The following is a 14,036-nucleotide window of genomic DNA, read 5'->3' on the forward strand; positions in this document are numbered from 1 at the left end:
CCTAGTGGTTCTCTTTCCTTGTTGTTTAGTGAGCCGTAGGGAGGGTGGGTTTGATGACTTCTCGGCTTAGAGTGTTTTCTTTGGGTCAGTGGACCCAGGTGTGATCCATCTGTGGCAGAGTCAGTCTGCCGGTTCAGTTCAATGTCTGTTGAGAGTAGATGCCTTCCAGCTGACCTAGTGGTTCTAGATTTGACTGTGTGATATCATTCTAGTGATGGATTGGCTAGCTACTCGTGGTACTGTCTGAGTCTGCAGAGACAAGGTAGTCAGGATCAGAGGTTAGGATGGATCAGAGGTTGTCCTTGGAGGGGAGAGAGTAGGAGTGCCTAGAGGTTTGATGTCAGCCCTACAGGCTCGTAGCTTGCTTAGGAAAGGTTGTCAGAGGGTTTCTAGCTCTTGCTGAAAGTTTAGTAGTTAGGTCAGGGAACCAGCCTCAGTGTCTATCGTTAGAGAGAGAGTTCTTAGAAGTTTTCTCAGGCGAGCTGTCAGGTTTACTACTTGTTAGAGAGATAGAGTTTAGAAATAGGAGCAATGCCTAGCATCAAGCTCATCTCTATTCTTCTCTACAGGATGGCACCTACAGAGTTGAGAGAGTTGTTAGAGCAGTTGTGAGACTTGGTAGACAAGGGTTTTATCCGACCTAGTACCTCACTCTAGAGTGTTCCAGTATTGTGGTGGGAAAAGAAGAATGAATCCTTGAGACTTTGTAACGACTGTAAGCAGTTGAACAAGGTTGCTACCAAGGACAGGTATTCCCATTCAGAATTGATGATCTATTGGAACAGCTAGTAGGAGCTAGATGTTTTCCAAGATAGATCTGAGATTCGGGTACTACCTGTTGATAGTTAGAGAAGAAGCCAGCTTAGTAAAGATGAAGAGAGAAGGGCAAGGATCAGAGTGCGCAGCGGAAGCTTGTGGAGTTTAGGCGTAGGCTGGGGTATGGCTTGTGGCGTCTTTTTTGAAAAGTGGTGATCCGTTGTGAGTCGGAGAGTAAAGTGGCTCCAAGGTACATCAAACCCTTTGAAGTCCTGCAAAGGATTGGGGATATATCTAAGCTAGATTTACCTACTCCGATGAAGAAAGTCCATTTGGTTTTCCATGTTCCTGTGTTGTGAAAGTTTGTGTCAGATCCAAGTTAGGTTCATAAGGAACCAGAGGTGCAGATCTTAGGGGATCTCACCTATGTTGAGCAGCCAGTGTGGATCATGGACACCCAGGTCAGAAGGATAAGGAACAAAGAATCCCGGTGGTGATAGTTCTTTGGAATCCCAGTGGTGATAGTTCTTTAGAATCACCACAGTTTGGAAGTGTGCCTAGAAGACCCGGGAGTGTTTACTCCAGCGGTACCTGCGTCTCTCTTTGGAGAGAGGTTTTAGGCTTCGCTTGCTTGCTTGCATGTTTGTTGTTTGAACATTCGGGGACGAATGTTTTTGTAAGGGGGGTAGATTGTAATACCCGGCTAGACGCCGGCATCGAAATTCTTACTTTCCGGCGGGATTTCCATTGGAATCTGGAATTTGAGGATGTCGGAGGGTTCTAGAGGGGTAAAGGAAAGGTTTTCTAATGTTTTTAAGTGTTTTTATGGTTTTGAGTAGAAAGGACTTGAGTTTTGAAAAGAAAAGACCAAGGAGGCTTTGGCCAGGTTCGACCACCGAAAGTGATGTTCGGCCGCCGAAAGTGCCTTAGGTTTGGCCCTCGAAAATCCAAATTCGGCTGCCGAATGTTGCATGGTTTTGCATGCAGCTTTGGCCGCCGAAGGAAAGGCGGTTGGCCACCTATAAAAGCCCCGTTGACCGGAAATGGAGTGAGCATTCACTCTCTTTTCGTGCAAGGGTAGGTTCATGCTCTCCTTTGGTTGTTTTCATGATGTTTCTTCAAATCTTTCAAGGTTTTCATGAGTTTTCTCCTTGTTTTGAAGAGTTGTGAGCTTTGAGCAAGATTTTGAAGTTTGGAGACTTGTGGAGATTGGATCTCCATATCTTCACATTTGAGGTCACACCAACTCTTGTTCTTCAAGAGGTAAGTGTAGATCCTTATGTTTTATAGTGTTTTATATGAGTTTTATGAAGGGAAAGGGTTAAGTTTGTATGAGTTTGCATGGTTGTGCATATTAGGGTTTATGTACCCTTTGTGCATATTTGATGTGTTTGAGGTTGTTTGTTGGAGTTTAAGCTTGGTTTAAGCTCCTTTGTGCTTGGTTAAGAGTTTGTGCATGTTTTGGAGAGGTTGGATGCATGTTTTGGGAGTTTGGAAGTTTGGGAGGCTTGGTTGTGCTCGAGGCTGAGTTCTGGATAAACTCAGGTTCGGCAGCCGAAGGTATGTTCGGCCGCCGAACCCCTTGAGGAGGTGGTTTCGGCTGCCTAAACCCTCCCCCGAAAGTTTGGACTTTCGGCTCTAGAGGGAGGGTTCGGCCGCCGAAGGTGCCGCCGAAAGTACCCGAGTTTCGTCTCTGGAGAGGGGGTTTGGCCGCCGAAGTTGCCGCCGAAGGTGCCCTGTCCAGCCTTTTCTTGGGTGTTTTCTGTAACAGCCCGGAAACCGATACCCCTCTGTAACGGCCCGAACCGCCACCGGCGCTAGGATCCAGATCGGCTTAAGGCCGCCGGGACCCGTAGCAAGCCAAACATACATACTATTACCTGGTCAAATCCCATACATGATTAAAAACTTTAACATGAAACCTGAAATCTGAACATACACCAAGCTTGATTCGTAAGTTGCAACATAACTGTGAACATAAACTTTCCCATGCTAGAGTCATCATCAAATGCTCTAGCTGGGTCATCATTACATACATCAAGCCTGGTTCTCAACTCAACATAAAAACATTTCATAATCATGCGTCAACAGGGATTAACCAGTCTATAGGGCCAAGCACACTCTAATCCATAAACATTAACTCTACTATCAGCTACATACATTATCTCAAATTACATTACATCATCTTATATTACATGTCCACTTCTAAAACTACTAAACTGCTACAAAACATAAACTATTACATACATAACTTAACTTAGCCTTGACTTTACCCTGCTGCCTCTGAACTCTGACTCAACCTGCAACACTGGGGTTAGGGGAAAGGGATGAGCTAAAAAGCCCAGTGAGTAGAAACAGAGAAAACAGTTCATTAATTACATGCTTTCATGAAATGCGTCATAACACAAGTAAATCACATAACTTGTCCGTCTCGGGGCTCATGCAATATTTATTCCCCACGGACCCTGGTTTCTGAGAGTCTGTCTTTTTGCATGCATCTTTCCTCTCAGAGGATGGACATGACATCAAAAATCCCTCTGTCGGTGCCCGGCTCCCCCATAGGAGCTCACAAAGGCCTGTAACATACATGACATGGTGTCTGATCCACAGAGAGCTCACATGGACTTTCCTACATGTACTTGTCCGGCTCTCAAAGGACTAAGACAAGACTCGTGACAGATATGGGCTATTGAAGTCGCCTCGGTCCACCCTTCCTCTATCAACATCAAATAATGCAATGCGTCATATTCGTGAAACTAGTGCAATCAACCTACTACATATAATCATGATGCATGAACATGCTTTAGGCATTAGATTTTGTGCATAAAAGATTAAGTTTAGTTCTACTCACATCCTGGCAGACGCTGACTGACTCTGCAACTGCTAGCATTACTGGCCTCCTCGGTCCCTCGGGTCCGATCCTACACAGGTGGACTCGAATGAGGTGCCAAACACATTCTAACAACTCATAAACAACTCCCCAAAAACCCCTCTAAACATCACTTAATCATGCATGGAAAACACCCAAGAAACGGCTGGACAGGGCACTTTCGGCGGCACCTTCGGCGGCCGAAAGTCCCTTCCAGAGACGAAACTCGGGTAGGTTCGGCGGCAGGTTCGGCGGCCGAAACCCTAGGACAGAAACGAAAGTCCCTCCTTCGGGGGCACATTCGGCAGCCTAAAGACTGCCTCCCATGCAGGTTCGGCGGCCGAAACTCCTTTCGGCGGCCGAACCTGGTCCCCTCTGGACGACAGGTCCGATTCTGCCAAGCCAAAAAACCAAACTCAACATACCCAAATCCTTACATACTCTCTCCCAACATGCATACTCACTCCCACAAGCATAAAGGAGCATAAACTAACATAAACTCCTCAACACAAACATCACATAACATACACTGGGTATAAAACCCACATAAACCTAAACATGCCATTCTACCCATTCAAAACTCCAATAAACTTACTTAAAACTCATTAAAACATAAAAGGAAGCATAGATCTACACTTACCTCTTGAAGATCGAGGGTTGCGTGATCTCTAACTCGGAGGTATGGAGAATCCAAGCTCCAAAAGCTCCAAGCTCCCAAAACTCCTTTTAAGCTTTAAATCTTCAAACACAAAGGTAGAAATCATGAAAAACTTGAGAGATGGGTAGAGAAAACACGAAAACGACCAAAGGAAGGCATAAACTCACCTGAGCTCGAGAATGGGGAGAAAACTCACCCATTTCCGATCTGAGGGCCTTTTATAGGTGGCCTGGTCGAAGACCTTCGGCAGCCTAACGTGCCCCCTAAACTCATGCATGTTCGGCGGCCGAACTTGACTTTCGGCGGCCGAACCTTGGCTCGTTTAAACAAGACTTTCGGAGGCCAAAGGCGCTCCCGAAGCCTTCCCATGTTCGGCGGCCGAACTCCACTTTCGGCGGCCGAACCTGGCAATTGCCTCCTTGGTCTTTTCCCTTCAAAACTCAATTCTCTTTCCTTTTAAAACCATGAAATCATGTGAAAACATTTTAGAAAACACATTTTACCCCTTCTAGAGAGATCCAACACCTTAGATTCCGCCGGAAGGCAGGAATCCCGATGCCGGATTCTAGCCGGGTATTACATTCTACCCCCCTTACAAAAACATTCGTCCCCGAATGTTAAAACAACAAACACAAGCATGCAAGCAAGCAAGCGAATCCTAAAGCTTCTCTCCAAAGAGAGACACCAAACGCTGGAGTAAGAACTCCCAGGTTCCTAAACTCCACGAGCTTCTGCTGCGCTACTCTGATCCTTCTCTATCTTCCTCCTTCTCTACTCTTACTCGTCTCTTCTCATCTTTACTAACTGGCTTCTTCTCACTACTAACCCAAAACTAACTCTAACTCTCACAGGTAGTACCCGAATTTCAAATCTATCTGGGAAAACAAACAGCTCCTACTAGCTGTCCCAATAGATCATCCATCCTACATGGGAATACCTGCCCTTGGTAGTGACCTTGTTTAACCGCTTACAGTCGTTACAAAGTCTCAAGGATTCATCCTTCATTTCCCACAACCATACTGGAGCAATCCAGAGTGAGGTACTAGGTCGGACAAAACCCCTTGTCTACCAAGTCTCGCCTCTACTCTACTGCTACCTCTCTCTATGCAGGCGCCATCCTATAGGGAAGGGTAGAAATGGTTCTGCGTCCAGACACCACTCCTATACCAAACTCTAACTCCCTGACAGATGGTAAACCTGACAACTCGCCTGGGAAGACATCTAAGAATTCTCTCGAACAACTGGCACTGAGGCTGGTTCCCCGACCTGACTGCTGAACTCTCAAACAAGAGCTAGGACCCTCTGACAACCCCTCCTACGCACCCTACGAACCTTACAGGCTGACATCAAACCTCTAGGCACCCCTACTGTGTCCCCTCAGAAGAAAATCTTTGACCCATCCTGTCCTCTAAATCTGACTACCTTGTTTCTGCAGACCAAGATAGCACCACGAGTAGAAAAACCAAATCCATCCCTCGATTGACGTCCAGACAATCAAGTCTAGGACCTCAAAGTCGAGTGGAAGGCATCTACTCCCAACTGACACAGAACTGGACCGGCAGACTGACTCTGCCACAGATGGATCACAATTGAGTCTACTGACCCAAAAAGAACACTTTAGCCCAGAAGTTATCAACTCAACCTCTCGACGGCTCCTAGAGCAACTAAAGAAAGAGAAAAACACTAGGGTTCACAAAAACTTACACATCAGAACATTCAAAAGTGAGCATACCTGGCACCACCATGTTCGATGTGTCTGCCTCTTGCTGAGCTTGGGTGAAGATCCGAGCTGGAGCTGACGGACCTTCTCCACGGGAACCTGAAGAATGAGGGACTGACCCTCTTCCTCTGCCTCGATCACTAACCTGAACTATGGCTGGAGCTACTGGCTGAGCTAATCTACCTGAAACTGCTTGCTGGGACAGAGCCAACCTGGGCGCAGTGGGACACTCACGTGCTATGTGTCCTTCCTGTCCACACCTAAAACAAGCTGTCGTTCCAACCCGACAGGCTCCTTTGTGCGGCCTTCCGCACCTCAAGCACCTTGAACTGCCCGAGCCAGAGCTTGAACCACCAAAACCCAAACTAGCCTTCAGATTCTGCCAAAACTTCTTCTGCGACTTCCTGAGACCTCTCTTCCATTTCTTACCTCTCGTGGCAGCTGTACTCAGAGTGGAGGGATCAATCCCTCCTGAACCTGAAATCCTAGAATCCTGAGTCTGAGCATCCTCCTGAGAATCTCCCATACCTTCTTCAGGTACTCTGACTCCCATACTGACATCCCTCCTCTGAACATCTGACTCTACTTCCCTCATACTAGCTGACATCCTTCTTGGAGCCATCGCTTCTCTGCTTGCATCAAAAGACCTTCCAGGGTCCCTTGATGTTTCCCATCTGCTAACTCCCCAAGACTGCGCTCTTGGCAGAGCAGGGGGAAAGGTGTCCATACCTTCCCTCTCAGATGGAACTCCAGTCGATTCCACAGATCGACGAGCACCTCGCATTCTGGCTCCTCTGAAGAACAACACACAAGCATACAATCCATCATTAGCATCATACGGTCCATGTGGAAACACATGAACCTACATCATACATACATAGCATTTATGCACATGCATGAAATCATGGCATATCACATCATCATAGCAAGACAGGACTCAACATCCTATCCTAGTGGACATGATTGTACTCTTGATCTTTCTTATTGTGCTTGCCCTTCTATGACCTCTAAGCCAACCTCTTTCCGATGTGCAAGACACCGTACTCTCGAGGCCCAAAGCTCTGATACCATTCTGTAACAGCCCGGAAACCGATACCCCTCTGTAACGGCCCGAACCGCCACCGGCGCTAGGATCCAGATCGGCTTAAGGCCGCCGGGACCCGTAGCAAGCCAAACATACATACTATTACCTGGTCAAATCCCATACATGATTAAAAACTTTAACATGAAACCTGAAATCTGAACATACACCAAGCTTGATTCGTAAGTTGCAACATAACTGTGAACATAAACTTTCCCATGCTAGAGTCATCATCAAATGCTCTAGCTGGGTCATCATTACATACATCAAGCCTGGTTCTCAACTCAACATAAAAACATTTCATAATCATGCGTCAACAGGGATTAACCAGTCTATAGGGCCAAGCACACTCTAATCCATAAACATTAACTCTACTATCAGCTACATACATTATCTCAAATTACATTACATCATCTTATATTACATGTCCACTTCTAAAACTACTAAACTGCTACAAAACATAAACTATTACATACATAACTTAACTTAGCCTTGACTTTACCCTGCTGCCTCTGAACTCTGACTCAACCTGCAACACTGGGGTTAGGGGAAAGGGATGAGCTAAAAAGCCCAGTGAGTAGAAACAGAGAAAACAGTTCATTAATTACATGCTTTCATGAAATGCGTCATAACACAAGTAAATCACATAACTTGTCCGTCTCGGGGCTCATGCAATATTTATTCCCCACGGACCCTGGTTTCTGAGAGTCTGTCTTTTTGCATGCATCTTTCCTCTCAGAGGATGGACATGACATCAAAAATCCCTCTGTCGGTGCCCGGCTCCCCCATAGGAGCTCACAAAGGCCTGTAACATACATGACATGGTGTCTGATCCACAGAGAGCTCACATGGACTTTCCTACATGTACTTGTCCGGCTCTCAAAGGACTAAGACAAGACTCGTGACAGATATGGGCTATTGAAGTCGCCTCGGTCCACCCTTCCTCTATCAACATCAAATAATGCAATGCGTCATATTCGTGAAACTAGTGCAATCAACCTACTACATATAATCATGATGCATGAACATGCTTTAGGCATTAGATTTTGTGCATAAAAGATTAAGTTTAGTTCTACTCACATCCTGGCAGACGCTGACTGACTCTGCAACTGCTAGCATTACTGGCCTCCTCGGTCCCTCGGGTCCGATCCTACACAGGTGGACTCGAATGAGGTGCCAAACACATTCTAACAACTCATAAACAACTCCCCAAAAACCCCTCTAAACATCACTTAATCATGCATGGAAAACACCCAAGAAACGGCTGGACAGGGCACTTTCGGCGGCACCTTCGGCGGCCGAAAGTCCCTTCCAGAGACGAAACTCGGGTAGGTTCGGCGGCAGGTTCGGCGGCCGAAACCCTAGGACAGAAACGAAAGTCCCTCCTTCGGGGGCACATTCGGCAGCCTAAAGACTGCCTCCCATGCAGGTTCGGCGGCCGAAACTCCTTTCGGCGGCCGAACCTGGTCCCCTCTGGACGACAGGTCCGATTCTGCCAAGCCAAAAAACCAAACTCAACATACCCAAATCCTTACATACTCTCTCCCAACATGCATACTCACTCCCACAAGCATAAAGGAGCATAAACTAACATAAACTCCTCAACACAAACATCACATAACATACACTGGGTATAAAACCCACATAAACCTAAACATGCCATTCTACCCATTCAAAACTCCAATAAACTTACTTAAAACTCATTAAAACATAAAAGGAAGCATAGATCTACACTTACCTCTTGAAGATCGAGGGTTGCGTGATCTCTAACTCGGAGGTATGGAGAATCCAAGCTCCAAAAGCTCCAAGCTCCCAAAACTCCTTTTAAGCTTTAAATCTTCAAACACAAAGGTAGAAATCATGAAAAACTTGAGAGATGGGTAGAGAAAACACGAAAACGACCAAAGGAAGGCATAAACTCACCTGAGCTCGAGAATGGGGAGAAAACTCACCCATTTCCGATCTGAGGGCCTTTTATAGGTGGCCTGGTCGAAGACCTTCGGCAGCCTAACGTGCCCCCTAAACTCATGCATGTTCGGCGGCCGAACTTGACTTTCGGCGGCCGAACCTTGGCTCGTTTAAACAAGACTTTCGGAGGCCAAAGGCGCTCCCGAAGCCTTCCCATGTTCGGCGGCCGAACTCCACTTTCGGCGGCCGAACCTGGCAATTGCCTCCTTGGTCTTTTCCCTTCAAAACTCAATTCTCTTTCCTTTTAAAACCATGAAATCATGTGAAAACATTTTAGAAAACACATTTTACCCCTTCTAGAGAGATCCAACACCTTAGATTCCGCCGGAAGGCAGGAATCCCGATGCCGGATTCTAGCCGGGTATTACATTTTCTATGCATGCTTTTGTGATGTTTTAGGGGATTTTTGGGGAGTTGTTTTTGAGTTGTTTAGAGTGTGTTTGGCATCTCATTCGAGTCCACCTGTGTAGGATCGGACCCGAGGGATCGAGGAGGCCATCAGTGTTAGCCGTTGCAGAGTCAGTTCAGCGTCTGCCAGAGGTGAGTAGAACTAAACTTAATGTTTTCAATATGAGAAATTAAACGCTTTTAGCATGTTTCATGCACCATGTTTATGATAGGTTGTTGCATTGCATTAGTTTTCACAAAGATGTTACATTGCATTATTACGTGAATGTGGGACGGACACTGAGTAGGACCCATTAGCTCTTGAGTATTATATGACGAAGTCCTGTGGTGCTCCCTAGGGGGCCGGGCATATGATGAAGTCCTGTGGTGCCCTTTTTAGGGCCGGGCAATGAGCTGAGGGATTTTGTGGGTCAGTCCGTCCATGATGTGATTTACTTGTGTTGTGATGCATTTCATGAGAGCATATGTGTTAAATGGATTTATATTATTGTTCTGCTCACTGGGCTTTAGTAGCTCATCCATCTCCCTTAACCCCAGTTTTGCAGGTCAGGGGAAGTCCAGGAAGGCGTCAAGGGTAAAGGTTTTGGTTATGAAATAGAATAGTAGACATGATGTAAATTAAAGGATTAGTATGTAAAGTTATGTATAGATATGTAATGTCATGTAATGGATAGAGTTGTGCTTGGCCTTAGTGTATGGTTAATCCCTTGTTATGCATGATCTTTATTGAATGTTTTATGTTCTTGATAAGAAAGGTGTTGAACCAAGGCTGACTTGTGATATGCTGACCCTATGAGAGTGGGTTCTATGTATTCAGACATAGTGCATGCAGGTCAAGCTTGGTAAGGGGAAAGAAAGTTTTTAGTTTTTTATGTTTATGTTTGATCATGTATGGGATTTGACCAGGTAATAGGAGATATGTTTGGCTTGCTACGGGTTCCGACGGCCTTAAGTCGATCTGGATCCTAGCGCCGGTGGCGGTCCGAGCCGATACAGAGGGGTATCGGATTCCGGGCTGTTACATTTGGCATGTGGCATATCTAGGTTGGCTCTTCATGTTCGCGTCGCTTCGCCTGTTCCTAATTATAAATAATTATTACCTTATTTCTCGAGCCGCATTCAAAGCTTGCTGTCAAAATTGTAATAAAAAAAAATCATTCTCTCCTCCGATTTCCTCTTTTGCTCACAACCAATCTCTATACTTTAGAAAAGACTCGATTACTCAACTTCTTTACTCCCATATTTCTTTACTTAAGGTAATTCGTGCTTTCCTTCATAAAAATGAATAGGGATTTTTCTTCTTCTTCCTCTTCCTTTGATGGAAGTCTAACCTCAAGCTCCTCCTCCGGTAGCCCCATTCACACTCCTGCTCCTGTCGTGATGCTGAGGGCGGTCCATGATAACGAGAGCGTCCTGGTGAATGACACCCCTTTTATGTTGACTGAGAAGGATGTAGAGTGCCTTTATGATCACTATCAAATCTCTCAAAAGACCTTCTGAGTTTACACTCCCACCCTGCGTGTTCGTGTGGATGGCCAAATTGCTGTAGAAGACACAATCATCATTTACGAAGAGCAACTAAAGGCTGGTCTTCTATTTTTGATGGATCCATTGTACGTTGCATTCCTCTATTTTCACACGCTTGCAGTCGCCCAACTGCATCCTAACAATTGGAGGATTTTGGTGGCTTCCTGCTTCCTGTGCTTTAACAACAACATCAAGCCGAGTGTTGCGCTGTTCTCCTAGCTATACGAGCTAGGTACCCGGAAGAATGAAGAATTCTGGTTCTTCAGCAGGAGAAAGCTTCAAACCCTCTTTGACCAAATACCCTCTTCCCTCAAACGTTGGAAGAATAAATTTTTCATCCTGTGCATCCGGGGGTTTTGGATGGCTCCAAACTGACTTGAACGTATATGTGGAACTTCGAAAGAATAGGGTCTAGACACGCTGGGATGAGGAAAAGTCTTTGGACCTTCTCTAGAGGATGGCCTCAACATAGAGGATCGATATCACCGTTGCATTGAGGAACGTGATTTAGTCCTGGCAGAGCCATATCCAGGCGAACTAGGCTTTGACTCCTCACCAACCCAGTTTTTCAAACCTTCGGAAAAGCACATACCATACTAGCGAGCATATTATTTTTCTTTTTAACCCCTTTATTTTTAAAAACTACCTTACTCACATTTTGTTCTATGCAGATATGGTCGGAGCAAGAAGCAAGTTTTTTGAGACAGCATGCACTGCTCGTAAGGGCAAAGCTATTGCTAGAACGACTGCTCCACCTTCTAAATGAGCTCGTCATACTGAGGAGATTATCATGCTTTCTCCTCCTCCACTCCCTCCTGTCATTAAAGAAATAACCCCTACTCAAGCCGAGTCTTCTATAAGGGGCGGTTATGCAGTAGCTCCTATTCAAGTAGACTCATCACAAAAAGAGGTTGGAATTGGAGCCACATGGCCTAGGGGCATCCAGCATCTGGCATTAGCCCTGACTCAGACTACCTCTCTGCTCGAGGAGCCCATCTTCAGTCCTTATTGCCAATAGTGCTCTTAGGCCCAAGGACCGCCATCGCCTAAATGAGGTTGAGATCGACGACCTCTATGATAATATTATCCACTCCACGATGGAGAGTGCTCTCTACGCTTATATGATCAACGAGCAGTAAAAGACCCTAAGGTGAGAGTTTGGGGCTCAGGAGACGGACAGAGGTCTCCTACAAGAGGAGTGCTCAAGGCTCAAGGTTCTGGTTGATAAAGTGGAGGGTACTATGAAAGAGACACTGAAGTTTGTGGATAAGCTCTAAGTGGACCTGGACGAGGCCAAAACTTCAAAGCTTACCCTTAAGAATCGGGCTAAAAATGTTGAGGATAAAGTGGCTATCCTGCAACGGCAAGTCCAGGAGCTGCAGTCTCAGGCTAAGGAGAACCGGGCTGCCTCCGCCAAGATTGCTAAGCTAGAAACTAAACTTCAAGAGACGGTGACCTGGGGAGGGGAGATGTTCATCGAAGGCCTACTCGGTCAAGAAGGAGCTGGTGAAGCAATTTCCCACCAAGGACTTTACTTGGATAGACGACATCTTCCTAGAGGAGGAGGAGGATGAAGATAAGGATGGGCAGAACAAGGAGAGACCAACCGAAGATTATCTATTTGACCCGACCTCTAATGTAATAACCATACATGAAAATGTAATTGAAGCTCAAGAGGAGGTGACTGATGATGTCCCTCCTGCCCTGTAGCATTCCTTTTAATGAAAAAAATTTTCTTTATATCTTGTCATTATTTTTGCTAAGTGCTTGTAGGATCGATGCTCAACCATGACCCTCATCCAATTATCGCCAAATAAGACTTAAACAATTTCTAAAAAAATTCTAAGTGGAGTTAACACTTAATCAATCACCTGATAGTCTCTGCCTTTTGCCATAAAATAACTTAAATAGACTTTTTCATGGAAATTAACATCTGCTCGATGGCCTGACAAATACTCGTCTTGTGGCTATGGAATAAATAATTAAAAATAATTAGCCGAACTTAATACTCGGTCATGACAATGATTTAACGATTGTATTAATTGAGACTGACATCCGCTTGCTAGCTTGGCGGATACCTATTTTGTGGCCTAGGTATAAAATATCTTATCAATTTTTATTAATTGGGACTGACACCTGGTCGCAAGCCTGACGAATATCTGCCTTGTGGCTTGAGTCGCAAGCCTGGCGAATATCCGCCTTGTGGCCTGAGTATAAAATACCTTAGAAATTTTTATTAATTGGGAGTGACACTCGATAATCTGCTTTGCAGATACTCCCCTCGTGGCCTCGACATAAACTTCCTGGAGAATTTAATTAGCGGGATTAACACCCGGTCATCGGTTTGGTGGATACTCGTCCCGTGGCCTTAGCATTAAATGCTTTAGCTAACTTTAATAATTGGGATTAACACTTGGACATTAGTCTGGCGGATACCTATCTTGTGGCCATCTTTGGCAAAAATTGTCTTTAATTATTGTCTTTTGGGACTAACACCTTAAGATTCGCTTGGCGGTTATCCTCCTTGAGGCTCGGTTGGCGGTTATCCTCCTCATGGCGTCGACATCAGATGCTTTGAACAATTTTGTTAATGGGACTAACTCCGAGTCATTGGCCTGATGGATACCTGCCTTGTGCCTTTGGTATAAAATGCCTTAATTAACAGGACTAGCACTCAATCATCGGTCTAGCGAATACCCGCATTGTGGCTTTGGCATAAAATGCCTTAGTTAACAGCACTAACACTCGGTCATTGTCCTGGTAGATACTCGTCTCGTGACTTTGGTATAAAATATCTTAGTTAACGGGACTAACACCCAGTCATGCGCCTGGCGGTTACCCACTTTGTGGTATTTTTCTTATCTCTACGCTTTCATCCATCCATCGTTTCTTATTGAATGCCAAAAAAAATCGAAGAATACATCATAGTTTTATTGATAATATTTTCATAAATTACAATTATTCTTTGAAGAATAATTAAAAGACTCGATCATCTAACTTAACCAATTTATAAGCATTAGAACGAATAACCTCGGGAACCTTAGGACAC

Source organism: Manihot esculenta, chromosome 5 (genome assembly GCF_001659605.2).
Source record: "Manihot esculenta cultivar AM560-2 chromosome 5, M.esculenta_v8, whole genome shotgun sequence".
NCBI classification, from domain to species: domain Eukaryota; kingdom Viridiplantae; phylum Streptophyta; class Magnoliopsida; order Malpighiales; family Euphorbiaceae; genus Manihot; species Manihot esculenta.